We start from the raw sequence: 25,106 nt of genomic DNA, 5'->3' as shown, positions 1-25,106 counted from the left end.
TAAACTTCGTTCAAGCATGAAAAATTGGATTTGACACAAGTTTGATGGCACTTTCGTTGTCACACTTGATTTGCACAACATAGTATACTTTGTGGGAGATGTCATTGATCAATCTTTTCAACCAAATACACACTTGTGCATCCATGGTTTCTGCAATATATTTAGCTTCTGTTGTAGACAAAGCAACAACATCTTGCTTTTTGCTGCACCAGCAACCACAGCTGACCCAGTTCTTAAATTAATTTTTTTTATTCATTATTTCCATTTATTATCATATCATCAATATATAATATTATCAGGAGATGAAAACTTGATTCTAATTTCATAAATAAGGTAAAGTCTGAATCAGAAACTCTAAGACCACCAAACATTAGGTATTGCACAACTTTACCGTACCAAGATCTGGTGCTTGCTTTAGGCCATATAGAGCTTTCTTCAAACGACAAACATGACCTGTAAATTTCTTCGAGACACAACTGTGAGGTTTCTCCACAAATACTCCTGATCCAACACTCCATAAAGAAATCCATTTCTTACATAGAACTGCCACAAATTCCAACCTTTGAAAACAACTAGAGAATTAGGCGATCTTACTATCACCAACTTTGACGCCGAACTAAACGTCTCCTCATAATCTAATCTATAGTTGTGAGAGAAACCACTAGCAACTAGACGAGCTTTAGTCCTTTCAATGGTACCACCTTATTTTTTGTCAAGAGAAGTACCCATTTGGATGTAACTGGAAAACATTTTTCTTGTTTGGGTACCAATTCACAGGTTTCATTCTCTTCTAAAGCATCAATCTCTTCTTGCATTGCTCTTTTACCCAACTGGACATACATTTGCTTCTTCATAACTTAATGGTTCTTCTGTAGTTGATGCTCCTGTAAAGAAACATTAGGTCCGTCACACCCCAACTCTAGGTGAGGCGAAGAAGTACTATATGAATACATGTTTTACGAGTCACCTATGATGAGAAGGTAAACTACTACTATGCAGATATATTTACTAATTAGAAACTTCATATACAACACATGTTGACTAGATGACATTTATGATGGACTAGACAATTGAAGCAAGTTGTCTAGATTAGGGCAGATCGTATATCCAACATATAAACATATGTAACATGTGTAATCTAGGATCACTTTGATTTAAATAAGGGAAATATGTGTCAGGGGTACTTTGACGATTGAACAAGTTCAAACCTTGCATTTTAACACTTGGTAGAGTAAAAATGTACATTTAGTAACAAACTAATATTAGAGGGCTCACTTTAATGCTCTAGGGAGTAGGAACTGTAACAATGGATCAGTGACTACCAAGGCACTGAGAAAGCTTACTTTTTGTAATGCAAGTTTTGAATTCATGCCAAAGAAATAGGAAATCGAATAGCCTTACAGACCTCAATTCCCAATTCGTATAGCTTACAAAGTGTCAACCTGTCCTTTAACATCATTGTCTTCATATACAACAACCAATCATTAAGGCTATCATATTAGCAGCTTACCAACCAACTCGGGATATTTCAACTCATCGAAATAGTAGCCATCCCGTAATCTTTCCAATTGATGGTTTTTAAATGAAACAACTTTCCCATGGAATGGCAGTGAGTTTACCAATTTTTTAATTAATGGTGAATGACCATGGCTTATAGATAAGCCCCTGCAATTTTCCACAATCATTCTCTAGTAAATCCATGACCTCTTATATACAAATCAATACAATAGCAGTCATGAACACTAAAAAATAATCAGAAGACTTGAATTTATGGTTTTAAATCACCATCCCATGAGTTGCAGTGAACAGGTAAGTATGGAATTCTCAAATAAACTACTAATTAAAGGTTGTGACATCGCCCTTACCTGTACTATCTAAATCCATTATTCTCCTTCAATTACTTTTTTTAACCGTCTCTTAATCTTTGGAAGAGCGTTGCAGAACCTTGGCTTCATAGTTCGTGGATTAAAAGCTATCATGCCTTGATAACAAAGATCACAAATGCTTGAGGAATGGAGATTTGAGCTTGATCCTAGAACTTTGGGATTTCTTTTGGGGCCTTGGAAATAATGACTTGAATGGGAGAGTTTATGGGTTAAATCCACTTATATAGGTGTACTAAGCTTGGGTAAACTTTCCTAGATTATCCTAATTAAAACCGAAAAGACCCAACTTACCCCTCACGTAACAGTGTAGTTTCCATCTCCACAAGAGGCTCTATGAGTCGTGGTCCTTCGCGTGGTAGTTGACCAGTAGTGGCACCTCAAACTTCAATAATTTCAATGTACTCAAAATGACAGATACGATCGATCAATTTTGTTTAGTAAGAAATGTATACAAGAGAAGGGAAGAATTAATTTTCGAAAAATGAGAGAAAGCATCTATATTTACTGCCAACAAAAGTAAAAATCTTCAATTTAGTGCACCCAAGTATATTCAATAGGACTTTCTTTCCTTATAAGTTTGTAATATCCATCACTAGAACACATCTTACCTATCAAGAAGATCTGTAACAACCCTAAAAATGTATACGATAAGTAATGCTTAATATGTCTAGAATGCATACGATTAGACCGGGTTAACATGGATTGATGCGCATAGAACCAGACATTTGAACCCTTTCTACGGCCAAGCCAACTAACTAGGGGAGTTAGTTGAGCTAGAAAAGGTTTGGTACAGCCATATAGGTCTCTCGAATACGAAGATTTACTTGAATGAGTCTTTACCGGACTTAAAAAGGGAAAATCTTAGGTTTGGAGAGTCTAGGGTTAAAATTGTCTTTTTCCAGGCTAAGGGTAGTATCCTAATTATCCTAGGTGGAAGCAATGAATTAAAGTTGTTTTTAATTTAAGTTGGTAAATTAATGAAATTAATTTATATTTATTATTTATTAGCTGATTTAAAATAAAAAAAAATCATATTTTCAATAATTAAATAAAACCTTATTTGACTATGTCTTAAATTAGACTCCTAAGCCTAAGAAAACTCTTCTCTCCCACTCTCATCTCTCTCTCTCACATCTCTATCACTCTCACTCACGATTCTCTCTGCCAAATAACTTCAAAAAATAGTAGGTAAACCAAAGTTCTTCACACTTGAAGAACTCACAACGAAAATATAAGAAAATAAACGAAATCAATCACGTAGGCAAAGAGAAGTTTGTCCGTCGAGTTGGTGTTGACTTTGAGGGGATTTGGACGTGATGTTGGGTGAAGTTTTTGAGAAGTAAGTCGAGGTTTTAACGTCAAAAAGGTATGGGTTCTCTTCTCTCTTGGTCCCTTTCCCAAGAGACCCTAAGGTTGATAGGAATCTATATCGAAAACTAGGGTTGTTCCCCGTTGCATGTCCCTGTCACTAGCTCCCATTGAATCATATGTTGGTTATGTTTGCTGGTAGAAAAATAGGGATGAAACATGTCTTTTTGATGATTATGTGTTGATATGCATGTTCGGAATTATGTGACTTTTGTTGATGTTTTTCCGAAATTATTTGTATGTGTGTGTGCAATGTGAACCGTATCTATGCGCCTCGGGTTAAGGCTTTAAAAATGTGATGTTGTGGTTGTATTTCATGTACAAATTATTATGTAATTCGTGATGTTCATATGAGTTGAAATGGTGCTGCTTTGAGTGATAATCTCCGAATCCATGAAAATTGCACCTACACCTAAAACTTATTAAATGATCTACGAATTACCCTATGAAATAACGTATAAATGTTGAAGAAAGTAGGCTGCAAATGTGATTAAAATTTCCAGCATATCGATGGTTTAATTTCGGCTAATGTTGAAATTTAGGGGAGTTTGAAAATTATGTTTAAAATATGTGAGGTCAGTTTGGATTGAACGCAAGACCTCACTACCAGAAATTTATGAATGTAAGAAAATGAAAGAAAAGAAATGTGAGGCGTGGGAATCGAACCCACGACCTTTAGGCAGTGAAGGAGAGTAGAGAAAATGAAAGAAAAGAAATGTGAGGCATGGGAATCAAATCCACGACCTCTAGGCAGTGAAGGAGAATAAAGAAAATGAAAGAAAAGAAATGTGAGGCGTGGGAATCGAACCCACGACCTCTAGGGAGTGAAGGAGAGTTAAGAAAATGAAAGAAAAGAGATGTGAGGCGTGGGAATCGAACCCACGACCTCCTAGGAAAATTCAAGGAGAAAATGAAAAGAAATTAAAGAGGGGTTGTGGGGTTCGAACCCACAACCCCTCGGCCAAAGGAGATAAATTAAAAGTAATGAAAATAAAAAGAAAATGAGGTTGTGGGGATTCGATCCCACATCCTCTTAGTTCTATTAAGCGAAAAATGAACGGAGAAATTAAGGGGAAAATAAAACGAAGGCATTGGGGCTCGAACTTGGATCCCCAAGCCGTATGGATCATATAAAGTAAATGAAAAAATGTAAGTGTTGTCCAAGGGATTTGAAACAGGGAACCCTTTCCCAAATTCAGTATTGATACATAAGTTATACATGAATTAAATATTCAAGAATAATGCTTCCTACTTAGATCGAAATCGAGATTTCGACATATATACAAGATCCATAAGTCTTGTACCACATAATCTTAGGAAGATATAAATCACTTAAACGAACTATGAACGAAGCCTCATGGCTTGTATGTATAGACCCATAAATCTAGCATACGTCTAAAAATAAGTGAACCTAAGATGTACGCAATAAAATGATGAAACCCTAGAAGGGTTAAGTAAGAGTGTGAAACACACTAAATGGCCAAGTTCATTGACATATGATGAAATGAACAATGAAATGATGAAATGAACAAAGAAATGATGAAATGAACAATGAAATGATGAAACCCTAGAAGGGTTAAGTAAGAGTGTGAAATACACTAAATGGCCTAGTGCATTGCATATGATGAAATGAACATTCACGTAGAATGGGTGAGTAATTATAAAGAGCAAATGTTCTAATGTTAATATATGTTGTGATAACATGATATGAGGCTTATGTAAAAGATTAGAGCAATCTCAAATGAGCCTAAGTAATGTTACCCCAACATACTCACCTATGAGAGTGTAAAGTTAATGAAGAGACCAATCATGAACACTCTAATGAAAGTATTGAGATTAACACACTTAATACTAATGATGAGATGAGAAATCATCTATTGATCTATGATGTCCATATACTAGAAGCCAGCTTCCATGACATATGAGTTGAATATATTGGAACTTTATACTGCGCACCAATAAACTAGCTATGAGCGGTGATGCCTTCTTTCGGGAAGGGCAGAGGTTCACATAACTCTCATGAGATGAGACTGACCGTCATGCCGGGTATGGGTCTCCCTATATCTCCTAGTCTTCGAACCTATACTGCCAATATAGGGATCTAGCAGGGTTCACTTTCCATGTACGCTAGCATGTTTTGGGTCACTTTGGCCAGTGATTCCACCTCTTTTCGGTGTGGGGGAGACACTAGATTTCATGATGATCACATCATCTATGTCAGTTAAAGTTAAAGTTCCCCATGAATGAATGAGGCCAGCCTCAAATGATGCACATAATGAAATGAATGATACCGTAGGTGTTAGGATAGGATGATCAGGAAGTGATCTAGACTTAAGTAATGACACGAGGTCATTCTTGATCATTGCACAGCGAACCCAATGAAATTCTTAAACTACATCCTAGGTATAGCTGGTATTTACACTAGCCTATGAAAGAAATGAAATAAAGTATGTTTGAATGAATGAAGCAGACTCTGTGTTGTCTAAAGAAGGCTCCCTAGTTGAGGTCTCATATGTTGAGCCCTCATTTTGGGAAGTCTTGATGTCAAGTCCATGATTCCAAGGTCTCATGGCATATGAACGAATGATATGAAAAACGTTATGTGCTATATACAATATGTTATGTGCTATGTGTAAGATGTTATGTGTTGTGTGCAATATGATAAGTATGATGATGCATGTAACTCTCATGGAATGACTTTCCTAATCCAAATTTTCAAAGCTCACTCACTTTCCTAATCCAAATTTTGAAAGCTCACTAACTTTCCTGATCCCAATTCGGCAAGTCCACTAACTTGACTTTCCATAACCATGAATGTTAGAAAAGAGCTGTTCTTAATCATGCATGTCCTTGTTGTGTGCTTGCATATACCCATACTTAGTAAAAGTGTGTACTAATCCCATACAATTCTACAATTTTAGGTGCAGGCACAGGTGGCACTAGAGCTTACAGGTTGACGTTGCAGCTATCCGGACGTGGAGCTTTCATCGGACTTGGTAGGCCCTCATGCTTCCGAGGATGTTTATCGTTATTATCTAGATTAGATGTAGGCTATAGCTAGTAGAGCATGTTCCACTAGAGTTTCTTTCTATTTTTTACAGACTTTGTATTGTGTCGTTTTGGCAAGTATACATTTAATGCTATATTACACTATATCTTTCATTTGATGATCTTAATGTTAGATGGTTGATGGTGAACGATTATGAATCTAATAGAATGATTTGTATTTTAAGAAACAAAAACTTTCAAATTTTCTGCTAAAATTAATCTAGATGAAGTCACGATGACGTATGTAGGCTTGTCTGCGACATCTGAGAAGTCAACGACGCCAGTCTCCTCTGGGGTCTAGATTCTGATCGTGACAAGATCATACCCAAATATCTCACATATTTCTACCCATTAAATAATTACTAAACATTATCGGATTGATTCTCTCTCTCTAGCCCAAATAAGTTGCTTTACTTCTTAGATAAACTTTAAAAAAAATTACACACTTCCTAACTCTATCCAAGTAATCATCGATGACCCTCTTTGATATACCTTCACTCTATAAAGTCATAGTAGTGTCTTTACTAATCGACACTCAACATGAGACTACCACCACATTTTATAATCGAGAGAATAGACCTATTTCTAAGGACACATTTTTTTCTTTCGGTTGTTGCTATTTAATGTTCTAATACTCTACTACTAACCATATTCAATATAGAATGAAGAAGTTGATATACCAATTTGTATCACCTAGATACCAATTGGATTCAAGTAGTAGCATGAAAGAAATAAAGAAATGAGTTTTCCTAAAGTCCTAAAGCTTCTCTAAGAAAAATAAAGGTGTCCCCGTACTGTTCAACAAGACTCTACTAGACTTGTCCTTGTGTGATGAGATTACCGAATATAACGCTCTGATACCAAGTTTGTCACGACCCAAAACGAGTCGTGAGTGGCACCCACACTTAACTTCCTAGCTAGGTGGGTGAACCAAATAATTCAAGTATAACTTATATTTATTGTTAAACCTGCAGAATACAAACAACAACGCGGAAGCTTAAATCTTATTATGTATGAAACACAAATTTACTAAAGTATATTAACTATCGTTTCCCAAAACCTGAAAGTCATCACATTAAGGACATCTAATTTTCAAATACCAAGTCTAAGAGTATTAATGACACCAAAATAATTAAATAAATAGTTTATGTCCGAAAACTAAGGACATCCTGTCATGATCGAAAGAATCCAACAAGATCTTGAATTAGTAGCTAAATTCGGAACCTGATATGCTTGAACTGTTTAGAGCTGAAGGCGAGTCAAAGTCCCTGGTACAGCTACTGTACTCCATAAAAGAAAAATAGAAACACAAGTAGGGCTCAGTACGGGGCAACATGTACTGAGTAGGTCTCATTAATCAACCCAAAATAGTAACTAATATACAAAGAATAATAGTATAAAATCAACTATAGTACTTAATAGGTGATAAGCAACAAACAACATGAACAAGTGACAACTGAAGCAAGAATGTAATCAATCACAATATCAAGCGCACACGAGGACTCATGGCTTCACACCATGTTCGTAGGGAATTGGGTTCTTTGAGATTGAGTACATTAAATTAATTCAATATCCTTTTCCTTTAATGTTACTGTGTCAGAACGTGACACTCCAATCTAATTATACGATGTCAAAACGTGACAGTCCGATCCAATTACACCGTGTCGGAATGTGACACTCCGATACAATTATATCGTGTGAGAACGTGACACCCTGATCCAAGAATACTGTGTCGTAACATGACACTCCAATCCAAGAATACCGTGTCGGAACGTGACACTCCGATCCAAGAATATCGTTCAATCATTTATTATCACCACTTCTAATTCATTGTTATATTATTTCATTAAGCCTTCTTTATTCAAGTCATCACTTTGATAAAGAGGGTTCAAGAATATAAATTCCACGGTTTCAAGATTCCAGATCAATCACAAAACACACAACCAAGACACACAACCACAAAATCAAGTACATAGAAACTTCATAATATTTGTAAATGCATATCAATCACTATTAAGAGTTTATTATCAAATAGCATAAACCATAACCTACATTCACTGAAGAACCGATGTTAGACAAGCTACTTATTCAATGTCTTTCCTTTCCTTAATGCCTCCGAATGTTTCCAATCAATGCGAGAACACACGGTTGATCTTTGTAGGCGCCGCACAAATAAACCCTCTTCTCAATTTGTTTTTACGCTCAAACATTTATTCTTTGTTCCTTCTTTCAACATATTATTTACTAACCTAATTTTTATATAACCAATTATAAAAGTGATAAAAGTGACCCACTATTTACCTTACTATTATTTCCTTTAACCACCAACTAAGTAGTTATTAAAAACTACCCCACTAATTTCATAATTTTTATTAGGAATAGTTCAAAACACCCATTTAGAATTTATCAAAACGTATTTTATCGAATAAAAAGTTCTAGTACTCAAAATGACCAAATGGGTTGTTACAGAAAACCTCTTTATTTATAGACAACAAAGGGTACAAATCACAACTCTTAAGAAAGGATACAACCTTTCACAAAGTTCACAAACCTTCGGCATAGTTAAAAACCTTCATTTATTGCTCACACCTTTAAAGCCGATTGACCGAGTATATCTGACATATGTTCAATACGGAAAGTCCAAACGGAATCCTACTTATCCAGATGCAATTAATTCTTGCTTGTAAAGTACACATACTTGTCCATTTTTTTTTGTCTTGGGCTTATTCCCTATTCATGTGGGGGATTGTTGGGTTACAAAAGGCGTGAATGGAAAATGAAGAGTTGCAAATTTTATGCAGAGTTGTGGGTTTTATGAAAGGTTGCGATTTTTATGAAAGGTTAAGACTTTTATGAAAAGTTGCGAGTTTTATGAAAATTTTTGACTTTTATGAAAGGTGACGACCTTTCTGAAAGATTGTGAATTTAACAAAGGTTTGTGACCTTTCTTGTAAGGCACAATAATAACCTTTTCGCACTACCCTTTGTTTTCTATAAATTGAGGAATTTCCTCTCATTTTAAGAATATAATTTCTTGACTTCTTACACTACTACTAAATCTAGTATTCTAAGTGTACTTTACTGTCGTTGAGTGGCTCGCTGACACAAGCGTTTTGGGTATCAATACACTGGTAATTAAGATCATTCTATCCTGGGAGGACATATTCGAAATCATGATAAAGACAATGCTCAGTAACAAGAATACAACATTAAGGCTTGTTAATGAGTTAATAAAGCTTAATGGTTTAAATGGTTTGCCAAGTTTGGCAGAGTTTACCAAATAGTGTATCTAAGCGATAACACGGTTAGAAATTACCTGTGTTAATGTGAAGTGTAAGTTGCTGAAAAGAGAATCATTGTAAAAAGTCTATTCTCTATAGACTCATGAAACGAGGAGGTGGTCATGGCTGAAACTAACGCAATCGTAATAACCATAATCAGTTAAAGGTTAATTGTGTGACATGTGGTTGTCTTGGTATATACCATTCTCGACGGTTCAAAGATATCGCATATATCGATTGATCGAGTATATCTGACATTTCACTACGGAAAATCATAGGACAAACCTACTTATCAGATGCAATTAATTCTTGCTTGTAAAGTACACATACTTGTCCATTTTTTTTGACTTGAACTCATTCCCCACTCATGATGGGGATTGTTAGTTTTTAAAAAGTGCGTATGGAAAATGAAGAGTTGCGAATTTTATGAAGAATTACGACTTTTATGAAAGGTTGTGATTTTTATGAAAAGTTGTGCCTTTTATGAACGTTGCAACTTTTATGAAAAGTTGCGAGTTTTATGAAAATTTATGACTTTTATGAAAGCTAACGACCTTTCTGATTGATTGTGAATTTACCAAAGGTTTCTGACCTTTCTAGTAAGGCACAATAAGAACCTTTTCGCACTACCCTTTGTTTTCTATAAATTGAGGGATTTCCTCTCATTTTAAGAATGGAATTTCTTGACTTCTTTTACTACTACTAAATCTAGTATTCTAAGTGTACTTTACTGTCGTTGAGTGTCTCGCTAGCACCAGCGTTTTGGATATCAACACACTGGTGATTGAGATCATTCTATCTTGGAAGGACATATTCCAAATCTAACCTCAAATACTAGAGTGGAATAATTTCCTTAAGGGGACACTATATATTCAGTGGTCTTGATATTCTTTCTGTCATTCCAGATTCTAGTATGTGTTTTTAAATTCGTGAATTAATTTCTGTTCTTCAATGGTTCATTAAACTTTGGTATTTCCGTGTTTGTGTAAAGTTTGTTGGAATTAGTGAGGTTCTTTAAACACGGATTAACAATAATTTTTCTTTAAGAAAAATATTTCGTACATTTTTCTAATTTGTTTCTGATTTTAGTATCTCTACTAGTTTTAATTTTCTCGTTGTTAGAATGTTCTTAAACTTTGTTGTGTCTTATCAAGTTCTTCAAAGTTTTGTTCTAAGTATCTTAGAAATACAAGATGAACGACAATCTTAAGGAAATTATTATACTGTTAGTATTTTTTGTATTCTACTTATTTAGAGAATTTGATCATCTAAGTAGAAGATAAATGTATTATATCCCCATAATACGTACCTTTGTTTAGCAAAGTCGAAGCGAGAACATAACAGAAAAAAATTTGTGTTATTCCGTTTAAAGATTACCGGGTAACCTTTTTGTTATTTTGTCTAAGGAGAAAAATAGTTTCTAAGAGTTAACATCTTTGATTTTTATCACTTGTATCTTTGTAAAAAGATTTGCAAACCATATGTTGTGGAATGAATTTTACTTAGCAAATATTATTGCCTTTAAATTTATTTAGTTTGCAAAAATGAGAGATGCATATTTTTGTTTGATATAATAGTATGTCAAATGTTATAATTGGAAGACTATTTAAAAAGAAAAACATTTCTATGTGATAAATAACATGTTTTATTCTGTTTGGAGACGAAAAAAATCTTTTGTAGTTTTGTACTCCTTGTGAATTTGATTATGTCGGATTGTTCTGGATTAAAAACTTTTGTAGTTTCCTACTCTGAATAAATTAGACTAAGTTTGTGGGTAATATTGATTTTCTATAAACTGTTATATAGAAACATTCTAAATACAAAGTGGTATGTCTGTTTGTGATAGAGGAAAAAACTAGTGACTTAGAGTTGGTGAGTTTGTGCCTCTATATATGAACTTTGCACTATGTAAAGATTGTCAAAGAGAATTTAAAATCTATAATTCTTTCTTAGAATAAGAGTCTCAAAAGAGGTTTCATATTGCCAATCACATTTTGGTAGTCTGAGAATTATGTCGAAAAACTATTTTCAAATACTTGAAAAATATTTTTGAGCTCACATTAAAAAATTGAGGTTCTTTGCTTATGATAAACATAAAATTAGACTTGTTGTCTAATTTAATTTTAGAGCAAAAGATATGAAATTCAATGATACTTTAGTATTATGTTAGACCCACAAAATTCTTGGAGTATATTGATATTGTGATTGTTGAGTTTCTCTACTACTAGTATATGACGTGACTAGTATGAAACTACCAAATTATACATCTACTTGTTCAAAATAATTGTGTTCTTTTATGAAAAAAAGTCACTTAAAATGTTGTAATTTTTCATGAAAAGATATGGCTACTATAATAAAAATATTTGTATAGACATGAATATTGGTGAATTGTCATTTGTCATGTTTTGTAAAGAAGCACTTGAACTATATCGCCTTTATTGGACCCGACAAAACTTTGTTCATGGGTAGTTCTGTAATAATCAAATTGAAAGTTATGGAAAGGTCCTTATGAAAAGGATATTTGACAAGGTTTTGACTCTAAACAATGTTCGTATCACACAAAATTGGAATAGGTTGGAACAAAATATTTGAGAAAAAAGACTACCTCGAGAAGAGCTTTTCAAACTCAATAGTTTTATTTGTCCTTACTTGCTTGAGTTAGATTTTGTGATATGACAACTTGGGGCATGTCAATTAAAAACCCCTGTAAGGAAAAGTGATCAACTTAGAAGTTTTGTCTAACTTTGAATGCAATAAATAAAAAATATCAAGTTTGTGTTGAATGTAAGTATGTTGAGCATTGATATAAATCTGTTGAATGGAATTCTGATCGATTAGAATTGATTTAGACTGACATTTGCAATGCGAAGTCAATACAATCTCTTGGTGGGAAAAAGTATCTCGTTACTTTTATTTACAATTGTATTTGAAACGACTTTATCTATTTGTTGAATAGTAAGGATGAAACAATTGAAACGTCTAGAAAATATAATATTGAAGTTAAGTATTATTTGGGAAAAACATAAGAAGTGATAGGGATGGAGAGTATAAATCTCATTTTTCTAAAATGTGTTTGAAAAGTAAAATTATACATCAAATTGTTGCCCTATTCACCTCAATCTAATAAAAAATGGAACATTGAAAGTAATGATGGATGCATTATTTATAAATTTGGGGTTAACACAAAACTTTTGTAGAGGAATTAGCCATACTACAAAAGGGAACAACAAAAAGTTTTGTCTTTTCATAAAGAAAGCAATTTTGTTTGTTTAGGAAATAATATATTTCATATGAGAAATGAAAGAAAGGAAATCCAACTTGAAATACTTCAAAGTGTGGGGGTGTCCAGCGAAAGTCCAAGTTCGTATTCCTAAAAAGATTGCAGTAGGACCTAAGACTATGGACTGTAAAATTAGACTTGGGTAGTCTAGTGAACGGTCTAAATGATCTTGGAAAGAATAAAAGGAGAATGTACTTGATAAAGAGATTCATAGGTGTCGTAAATGTCTAGGGACATATACTTCCTTCGAATATATTTTGTAACATTTCTTGTGTCTTATGTAGACTCATCCTTTTGGACTAATGGTGTCAATAGTTACATTGGTTCAATCTTCAGCAATCCTATTGGATGTTTGTTGATCTTCCTCCAGGAAATAAATTTTAGGGTTCAAAGTGAATCCTCAAAAGGAAAATAGAAGTTGATGAAATTGTTGACAAATATAGAGCAAGTATTTGTGTCAAAGGCTTTAAACAAAAATAAGTTTTTGATCTTTGTTGATATATATACTCGTCAGTAACTAGAATTACATCCATTCAGATGCTAATATTATTAGTTGTAGTATATGTCCTCCAAATTCATCAAACAAATGTGAAAATAACTCTCTTAAATGGAGAATTGGAGGAAGAAATATACACGGAACAACCCGAGGGTTTTGTGGTTCCTGGTAAATAAAAGAAAGTGTGAGAACTTGTTAAGTCACATTATTATGGACGAAAACAAACACCCAAACAATGACATAAGAAATTGACCAAACCATGTTGGTAAATGGATTTAAGAATGATGGAAGTGATAAATATATTAACATTAAGATCACAAGGTCATGGTTTGTTTGTATATTGGTGATATGTTTATCATCAATATAGACACTAATGACATAAATTCTACTAATAGTATGCTAGAAGGCAAGTTTGAAATGGAAAATCTTGGAGTTGCTGATACGATCTTAGGTATAAGAATCCTTGAACTCCATAATGTTTAGCAATTTCACGGTCTTATTGCATTGAAAATGTACTTGACTAGTTCAAATATTTGGATGTCAATATTGTCGAGTCTCCAATAAATGTGAGCTTTGCATTTCACAGAGTGAAAACGAAAGTGAATCACAATTGGACTATGCTAGAGTATTGAGAAGTGTGATGTATATCATGAAGTGTGCGCGATCATATATAGTATTTGCTATTAAACTGAGTCGGTTCACAACTGATCCCAATTAAAAACTCATTAGATGATAATAAATAGAATTTTGGAGTATTTAAAAGTATTTAGAACTATGTTTTGCATTATAACAATGTCCAGCAGCATTGAAAGGATATAGTGATGCAAATTTGATCACTGGACAAATGAAGTAAAATCCATGAATGAGTATATATTTACTCTTGGTAAAGGAGCAGTGTATTGAAAATATTTCAAAAGAGACCTGTATCGCTAGATCTACAATGATCTTTGAGCTAGGTCCTCATGATTAGGTCAGTGAATAAATTGAAAGACTCTGAACTTTCTCGATACATATTATTTTTTTGGCCCAAACCATTGGCATTAGTATGCATACACTTTGATAGTAAGATGCAATAGGTAGATCATGAAGCATGATGTAAAACAGAAAGTCTCATCATCTATGACTTAGATATGATACCATTAGAAAACTACTCTTTAGTTCAATTATTTAAATTGACTATGTAAAGTCAAAGGATGATGTGTCGGAGCCACCTACAAAAAGTCCTAACTATTAAGAATGTTGAAAGATCATCTAAGGGAATGAATTTACGGCTTAGGACAAGTCATCATGGCGGTAACTCTCTCTAGTAGACTGAAGATCCGAAGAGCTAGATTCAAGGAGAAAAACAAAGTTGGAATGACGGTTTGACATTGTCAACCAACTCAATCCATTCTCATGATGAAGAAAATGCTCAAGAACAAGGACACAACATTAAGTCTTGTTAATGAGTTAATAAATCTTAATGGTTTTCTAAGTTGGCAGAGTTGACCAAGTAGTATATCTACACGATAACACGGTTAGAAATCACCTATGTGAGTGTAAAGTGTGAGCTGCTTCAAAGAGAATCATTGTCAAAAGCCTATTTTCTATACACTCATGAAACCAAGAGGTGTTCATGGCTGTAAAGAACACAACTGTAAGAACCATAAAAGTTAAGGTTAATTATGTGACATATGGTTATCTAGGTATGCACCAAAGCTCGACCGTTCAAACATATCGCATCTATCGATTGACCGAGTATATCTGACATATGTTTAATACGGAAAGTCCAAGGGGAAACCTACTTATCTAGATGCAATTAATTCTTGCTTGTAAAGTACGCATACTTGTCCATTTCTTTTTGTCTTGGACTCATTCCATTTTCATGCGGGGGGATTGTTTGGTTTCAAAAGGCGTGAATGGAAAATGAAGAGTTGCGAATTTTATGCAGAGTTGTGGGTTTTATGAAAGGTTGCGATTTTTATGAAAGGTTAAGACTTTTATGAAAAGTTGCGAGTTTTATAAAAAATTTTGACTTTTATGAAAGGTGACGACCTTTCTGAAAGATTGTGAATTTACCAAAGGTTTGTGACCTTTCCGGTAAGGAACAATAAAAACATATTTGCACTACCCTTTATTTTCTATAAATTGGGGGATTTTCTCTCATTTTAAGAATAGAATTTCATGACTTCTTCTACTACTACTAAATCTAGTATTCTAAGTGTACTTTACTGTCTTTGAGTGGCTCGCTGACACTAGAGTTTTGGGTATCAATACACTGGTGATTGAGATCATTCTATCTTGGGAGGACATATTCTAAATTGAACCTCAAATACTAGAGGGGAATAATTTTCTTAAGGGGACACTGTGTATTCAGTGGGCTTGATCTTCTTTCTGTTTTTCAAGATTCTTTTATGTGGTACAGATTTTAAATTCGTGATTTCGGTTTTTTGTTCTTCAATGATTCGTTAAACATTGGTAACTTCGTGTTTCTGCATATTTTGTTTAAATTAGTAGGATTCTTTAAACACATACTGACAATAATTCTTATTGAAGAAAAATATTTCATATATTTTTTAAATCTGTTTCCGATTCTGTATCTCTACTAGTTTTAATTTTCCAGTTGTGAAAATGTTCTTAAACTTTGTTGTGTCTTATCAAGTTTTTCAATGATTTGTTCTAAGTATCTCAGGAATAAAAGATGAACAAAACATTTATAAAATAAGTACCTCTAGAAACTAGGACATGATTTCCTAACATAACTTAACAGAAAAACTGCACTATTACATGCAAATAATTGTACTATTATAGAAAATTAACAATTACTAAAAATAAATTACTATTCTAATTATTGCATAATTAAGGAGTGATAACATTACTCTCCTTCTTCAAATCACGCTTGTGCTCAAGCGCTAAGTGTGAAAATTAGTATTTGCCTCTTTTCCAGCAAACTCTTCCTCATCATCTATAAAGTCAATACATGATATTTTTTAGCATTGATGACCTTGGGTGAATGGTTCATCACAATTGAAACAATGTCCCTTGAGTCGCCTTTCCTCCATTTGAGATCTAGTTAGTTTCTTCACAAACCTGGCATGTTTTTGGAGTGAGAAATTTGTTCTCTTAGATTTGCAAGCATCTAAGGCTTTCGAACAAATAGATTATTCCTTGCGTTCTAAAGTCGGGATAAACTTATCATCGTAGCGAAATCTGGAGGATTATGCAAGTCAACCTCAATTGTTATATAATCAGAAGACCAAAGTTTAATTTTCGATTGAGTGAGTTTACCAGCCCATGAAACTAAATGCTCAAACTTTTCTTTGTAGTTTGCCACAGAACCGATCTGGCATAACATAGCCAATTCTCCCAATTTCTGACTTCTGATTGGTGGCCCGAAATGAAGGATACAATAATTTTTTAACTTATCCCAAGACGATTCTGACATATCTGTCTCTAAATAAAGAAACCAAAGTTTTGCGTTCCCCTCCAAATGAAAAGAAGCAAGTCCAACTTTTTCTTCATATGCAGTCTGTTTGTGTCGAACGAAATGTTCACACTGTTCAACCATCCCAAAAGGTCGTCTTGACCCATAAATCATGGAAAATCTAGTTTTGTATGTCGGGGAATGATGAAACTTCCACCTGCTTTTGATCCCGACCCTCCTATCACTCCAATTTTACCCTTCCAACCATGATTTTGACTGATATGTTCAGCTGAACCATAATCGATCTTCTAATTCTTTGCGGGTGCATCCAAACGAGCATTTATTGCTTCTTGTCTAACCAAATTGGCTTCACCTTCTTCATGGAACAAGTTTACCAATTGTGCTAGTTGATGTTGAATTTGGTCTCCCATAACCCTTTTCTCTGATACCAAGTTGTTATGGTCCCTTGTTAAGGATCTAGTAACGGGGCATTGCAAGATAAAATTTGAAGTTTTCTTTTTTCTACCTATGGCACTGGTTCTTTAAAGAAAACTTGCAATCTCTTGAGTTGGAAGCACTCAAAAAATTCATAATTTTTTGCTTTCTCATTTACTCTGACACACAATACTTTAAATACAACACTTATAAAATAATTACCCCTAGAAACTAGGACATGACTTCCTAACTTAACTGAAATGATAAAATGCACTATTACGTGAATATAATTGTTCTATTACAGAAAATTAACAACTACTAAAAAGAAATTACTGTTGTAATTTTTGGATAACTAAGGAGTGATAATATGCTTCCTCACCACCACATGTAGCACCAGGATCCACGGTGGCAACAACTCTCGTGGGAAGGTGGCAAGTGCATATGGAATGTTGGGCTGCCCTATCCCTTCGCTCTTGCCCTCTTCCTTGGCTCTTGCCCTCACCCTTAGCCCTAGGTTAGCCTACTAGGTTCCAAGGTGTTTCAACCACTCATCAAGTCCTAACTCCTAAAGTCTACAATTTTAAAGCTACTGAAACATATTGATTTTTCTAAAATCATGTTGCCTTATAGAACATAGAGCAAGTCATTGAACTCAATAAATATCTAAAGTTTAACAGAGGTAAAGGAGTAAACTATAAAGCCTAATCTATGTCTCTTCGTATCTTGTTGTTCATTACTCTATCTTGTTGTTCATTACTCAATTGTTTCTCAAATCTCAAGTTTGTTTGCTTAATCCTTCTCTTTCGTAGGTACTGAGTAAATTCCCCATATCTTTTTTCATAAACTATTTACCTCCCCTTTTATTGTCTTTTTTAGTCTCTTTCTTCTTCTTTTTTAACTTAGTTTTTTGTTTATTCAATTGAATAATGATGTGTATGCATTTTAGATATGTAAGTCTAGTATACTACATGTGTTATTTTTGCCTAATTATTATAAATTAGTTTTTTTTGTCGATTGTGAAAGGCATGTGTTTTCTGAGTCCTGCCTTTATTTTAGTATCTAAGTGTTGACTCAAATATTTATTGCAAACTTCATAATTCGAGACATTGTGTGCTTATTTTTGATGGGTTGCTACTTTCTTGAGATAATTTTCACTCTTTTAAATTTTGTTGAATTTTGTTGTTAATTTTCATGTTGTTTGTGACTTTGTTTTGATTTTGATAATTCTTTTATATTGATTTTTTTAATCACAGTTACTCAAAATCAAACTCATAGAGTGACTGTAGACAAACAAACTAATAAGGTAATGGGTGAAAATGAGGACTCACATGTAGAAAGTGAATCAGAAACAACCGCGTCAGCTACTGAGGGAAGGGGAAAATGATATGTTGTGTGGGATAATATTATATAAATTATTAATTTTGAAAGCACAAAAGTTCAATGTGACCATTTCTCTCATGAGTATTCATTTAAGACATGACAAACAACTGTATGTCTACTCTTCTCGATCATATATTTATGAGTCCAAGCGACCTGCCAGTGTTGATTAAAATGGCCAAATATAGCCTTTATAGCTATTCCAGAGAGTAGCCTTATAATCATTTCTTGAGTACGATCGATATATTCTTCTTTTGTTGGTCAATGTTCCTTTCTTATGTTGTCGTTGTGCTTCTTTGAATTTCTCAGTTTCCAACTCTTGTAAATCAATGTTATTTCTTTATTTATTATTATTGCATTCATACAGTAAGAGCTTAAATGATTTTGATCATGATTTACACTATATTTCAGTTGAGTTACTTTTAGCATTACAGTTAAGTTAATTGTGTTATTCAACCCTAATACATACTCATAATTCAATGTACTGATGTCATTTGACCTACATAATTTCATGGTGCAAATTCAAGTAATTAGGATCATCATCAAGAGTTTCATTGAGATCACATCAGACCACTTTTGGTGAGACCCCCTTACTTCCAAGGGATAAAATTTTATGATTTGTTAGAAGTAGCGCTTTGAGATGTCATGAGTCTTTTTTTGAGGACTATCTTTACAGTGGCTTCACGACTAGACAACCTCAGTCTTACAATATTCTGCTTCAGATAATCTATTTAAAATTAATATTTAATACTCAGTGTTTTCAGATAAATTTTAAGCTTTAATAAGTTGTTTTTAAATAATTCTTCGGTTTTGATGCTTGTGTATGCTTGAGTTAGCCTTTTACTTGTAGTTAGCAGGAATTAGAGTTTGCTTGGGATGAACAGTGGTTCTCAAGTGTCGGCACGTCCAGGATATAGGCTCGAGCTGTGATAGGCCCGTGAAAGGGGCGACACTTGAAAATAAAGTAAGACCAACACGAACTCGATGGCCCTGGAACTTGGTCTCCATGAATGCGACACCTTCAACACTTAATTAGCAACACTACATCAATAGTTTCACAAGGAAGACAAAATCCTCCATTTGGGATTTGGAATTCGTTCAGAATCCCATCAACGCGTATGATCTATGCTACCTAGTTGGAAACGACATTCTGGACTTAGCAAAATTGATGAAACAACCAACAAAGATGATTTGGTCAAAATGTTGACTAAGGTTTACACTTATAAATAAATGCAAAACAAAACGTTTAATGCCACAAAGTCATCACGATTACCTTGAAAATAAAACTAAAACTCATTTTACACCAAACTCCACATTTCAGAGCTAACCACACTGACAGAATCCGTTCGAAGCATGTTTAGAAAGAAAGTTTACCACGGGCAAACTTTAGGCAGACCTCAAAAGCTAAAACACCTAATAACACAAACTCCACACAAAAGCCTCGACACCTGTGACGATCATCACACTTGACCAAAATGACCTTTCTACAGTTGATGGAAGTAACAAAATTTCCATTGGACATTTGAATATTTAGATGTTGACCGAAGTAAAAACCTTAGGCCTCCCAAATGGAAAAACCCATTCAATACTCACCCGACCACCTTAGGAAACATGTCACCCAACCCAACATCATAAAAAAAGCTATACGGAAGCTAGAAGAAGGGGAAAATAGTAAAAGCATTGAAAAATGACCTCAAGGGTCATTACAATTGATGAATTTTGAAAAAAACCTTTATAAAATATAATAAAGGCGAGAAAAGAAGTAATTGACAAAGTTAATAAAATGACTTAAATTTAAAATTGTAAATGAACAGATACAATTCAAAATTAAGATAACTGATTAAAATACAATTTTTAAGGTAGGCGAAAGAAGTAAACATCATTTTCTTTGTTGTCGTATTGTTATCTCTCTCTTTTTTTTTTTCACAACCAACATTCTTTTTATTTTTTTAGTACTTGTGTGTTAATGATTCATATTTTGATCTCCTTTAGTTTAAAGATTTCAATCAAATTCAATTTCAACTAGTGAGAGCCTGTTAGTACATACACTTTGGAATGTAAGAAAACATGAAGAGATTATAAGAATAAGTTAAACAATTTCTTTTATTTTCAAACATCAACTAACCAAATGTGAAGACGAAGCAAACTATAGTTGGAAAATACTAGAAACTTGTTCAAAAAATGTGATGTTCTAAAGTAAGATATACAGAATGTTTATATGAATGGTCTCATAAAGGTTATCAATGGAATTTTTTTTTATTCTTCTCGATATTTCATAGATGATACGATACATTCCATCATTTTCATATGTTGTCGAAAAGATTGAGCCATACTCGTCAACAGGAAGACTATGTTCACATTTACGTAACTTGGTTGAGATTGCATGATATATGTGACGATAATCTTTCGAACAATAAAAATCATATTTTACATGAAAATATTGTCAATTACGGTTCAAACCTTTTGACAAAATATGAAAATGATGGAAATTATCTTATCATGCAAGGAATAGCGAGATTTTTTCCATCGATGACCTCTATAAAGTAGTTCATATAACGATATGTCTATCCTACTTTATAATCATATATTTTCAACGAATTTCAAGTATATTTCAATAATAGTTTGCTCCCTTGTTTACTTTATGTTAGTATGTACTTTACAAATAAAATAAATTGTTAAATCTTGTTTTTATTATCTCGTCATGTTTCCTTCCGCTCTACAATGTATTAAAAAGATCTCACTAGTTGAAAATGAACTTAATTAGAATCTATCAACTAAAGAAGATTCAAATATGAATCTTTCGGTAAGAAAAAGATTCGAGTATTAAAACAAGCAAAAAGAATGTTGGTCGTAATAGAAAAGGAAAATGAAATAATAACAAAATAAATAAAAGGATGTTACAACTTCTTCCACTTACCTTCAAGATCGCATTTTAATCATTTCTTGGAATGTTGAATTGTATCAATTCAATATCATTTTTAAATTTAAGTCACCTTATAAATTTTTAGTCATTCTGGGGGTGTGCCCATGTAACTGCCCGATCGATACCATAAAGACACTCAAATCGCTCAAAAAAATCACTTTACATCGCCCATACACTAAGTTAGAAATGCTATGTGCAAACTGCAAAATGGGTCTTTTAAAAACCAACTTCCAGTTAACTGACCTTCGCAAACGTGGAGACCACATGCAATCATGTAGGTCAGCCGAGCTGACCCTCTGTAAACCACCACAAGTCTTGCTAACACAGATACTAGGCCAGTCAACCCTTCGTGAATGCAACCAAGGTACAATGAACGCGAAGCAGGCTACCCTTCGCGAATGTGGCGAGACCCACACAAATGCAGAGGCCTAGACACTTGGTCTCCATGAACAAGGCACCAGCAATACAACATTAGTAGTTCCGCAAGGAAGCCAAAATCCTATGTCTAGGTCTTAGATTTTTTTCTGAATCCGTCAATGCATAAAAACTATGCTACCTAAAGGAAACAACATTCCAAACTCAAAAAAATTGATGAAACAACCAATAAAGGTCATTTGGTAATTTTATTTTACCAATGACGACACTTATAGTGAAATGCCAAACAAAACTCTGAGTGTCACAAGGTCATGACGATCACATCGAAAACTGAATCAAAGGTTATTCTAGGCCAAAATCAGCATTCTAGAGCAATCTGATGACATAATTCCATTCAAGTGTGTTTACCAAGAAAGTTGAACAAGGTCAAACTTTGGGCAAAACTCAAAATCTAAATTGCCTAATTAAACAAATTTGAAATGAAAGCCTCTACACCCAAATCAATAATCAAACAAAAGAAAAATTACCCTTCCAGGGCTGATAGAACTGACATGATTTCAACCCAACATCAAAATATCTAGAAGTTGACTGAAGTCAACTCTTTAAAATATGAAGCCTCCCAAATGGAAAAAACTAAAAACACACCTGAACACCTTGGGAAAATGTCACCCAATCACACACAAATGAACTCGAGGATCATTATGGTTTATGTATTTTGAAATAATATAAAAGGTGATTACCAAATACAAACCAAAGATGTAGTTGACGAAGTTTATAAGATGACTTAAATAAAATTGTAACTGAATTGATACAATTTAATATTCAGATAAATGATTAAAGTGGAATCTTGAAGTTAGGTCCCGACACAGTATTCTTGAATGGGAGTGTCACGTCTCAACACGGTATAATTGGATCAGTGTGTTACGTCCCGACACGATAATATTTAAGGAAAATATATTGAATTAACGGAATGTATTCAATCTCAGAGAACTCAATTCCCCAAATGGTTTGGTTGGAGGAATGAGTCCTCATGGATGATCTTGATATTGTTGACTTATTACATACTTATTTTAGTTTTGTTGACAGTGGTTCATGTTATTTGTTGGTTATGACCTGTTAAGTGCTATGGTTGATTTCATAATGTTATTCGTTGTATATTAGTTTCTATTTATGGTTGACCAATGATACCTACTTAGTACATATTGTCCGGTACTAAGCCCTACTTGTGTTTTTCTTTGTTTTCGTTTTACGGAGTGCAGCAAGTATACCATGACTTCGAATTTCCCGCAGCTCTAGCCAGTCTCTAGCATATCAGGTTCCAAGGTGAGCTATTTATTCATGCTCGTGTTGGATTCTCTCGGTTATGACATGATATCATATGTTTTCAGACACATACCATTTTATTCTTTAATTTTGGTGTATTTGATATTCATAGACATACTATATGGAGATTAGATGTGCTGGATGTGATGACTTTTAGATTTGGAAAATGATATTTTAATAAGTTTTGGAGCTTCCGCATTATTTTTGTTATTTGTAGTTGAATTATTAACATATATTGGGGTTTGGATTCTTTGGTTAGCCCACTTAGGAGGTTAAGTGTGGGTGCCACTCATGACTTGTTTTGGGTCATGACAAATCATTTCTATGATTGTTGAATTGTATCAATTCACTAACATTTATAAAATTTAACGCACCTTATAATTTTTTGTCAATTACTTCTTTCGTTCATATCTATTAACTACCGTTTCTAAAGGTTTAGTTTAGAATATGTCAGCAAGAACAATATGATCTATCCAAGTGAGTTTCCCATCCTTCTCTATGTGAGGTAAATCTAGCTTAACCACTATATCTATTAGCCTCTAACAATTCATGTGTTTTATATGTTAGAGTCATACCATTGTTATTCCCTGTTGATAATCCAGACCATGGTAATCTAAAAGCTTAGATATCTTCAGTATCTACTTTTGACATTGACGCCATTTTGTCGTCATTAAGTAGTTCCTACGTTTCTTTAACAATCTTTTTGCACCCAGGAACTTCTCGATTATCCAATAGTCTAATTTTTTAAAAACTGAACTTGTCAAAGTCATCTTTTAGGTATGACTGTACTACACGTCAACTACGGTAGGATCTTTTCTCATGATAGCTAAATTTGAAGAGAACCAAAATATACAACAAATACAAATTATTTTCAAAAATAATATACAATAAATATAATAAAAGCACTAATACTTTTTTTTTCAATTTGCTCAAAATTATCCAGATTTTCTTCAAAACTAATAATTTATTTTAATTATTCACTTCGTAGCTAATTTTGAAGACAAACTAAAATATGCACCAATGTAGGAACAATGAAATCCTAAAATAATTAAGAAGCCGTCCTCCCATATTAAATACAGATTCTACAACTTGAAAACGGAACAATTAACATATCACAAATCATTTAAGCTTGAATTCTAAATCAAACTTTGGGCATTTTCGACCAAAGTGGGATGTTAATCTCTTAAGTGTCGTTCTTAGTGTATTCAACAAAATATTTATGTAATTCTATTCTAGCATCTTAACCTCCACTAACAGCTCTATATTGCTTTAGATCTTCACGAGTGAATCTAAAAAGTCCTTTACCTGTGGTACTTACTTGACAACCAGTAATTGATTCTGATTTCTAATGGATTGACCCATTTGCAGTGTCCAATGAAAACATCTCTGACAATAACTCAATAAATTGTTGTATATTTTAAAGGAAATATCTTCAATATCCTATTATTACAACATGAAGTCACTATATAGTCATTCTCCTTAATTTCTAAGTTACAAAGGAAATTAATGGTATACATACCACGAGCTTTGTATATCATTATCCTTCTACTTTGATCAATCAATTCATTTCATTTTTACATAATTCAAATATGAGGAGGAGGATCTCAAACTAGAAAAGGATATATAAAAATTAATGAAAAAAAGACAATTCAGAATCCCAAGAAGAAGAAGCAATAGCAATTCAAACTACATCTTCATATACTTAATACTCCTTAAAGGAAATCTAAAAATAATGAAAAAAAAAAACAATTCGAAATCCCACCCTCAAATCAATGGTTAAAAAAATATCCTGTTAAATCTTAAAACGATGCAAAAGGGATACTGGATAGTCTTGTCTTCTTTCTTCTTGTATTATGGTTAATAACCGAATAAATAAACGAAATTAAACCGAAATTGATAACCAACCGATAT

This window comes from Solanum pennellii, chromosome 5 (assembly GCF_001406875.1).
Source record: "Solanum pennellii chromosome 5, SPENNV200".
NCBI lineage: Eukaryota > Viridiplantae > Streptophyta > Magnoliopsida > Solanales > Solanaceae > Solanum > Solanum pennellii.
The sequence above is the reverse complement of the archived record's forward strand: the minus strand, read 5'-3'. Positions refer to the sequence as shown.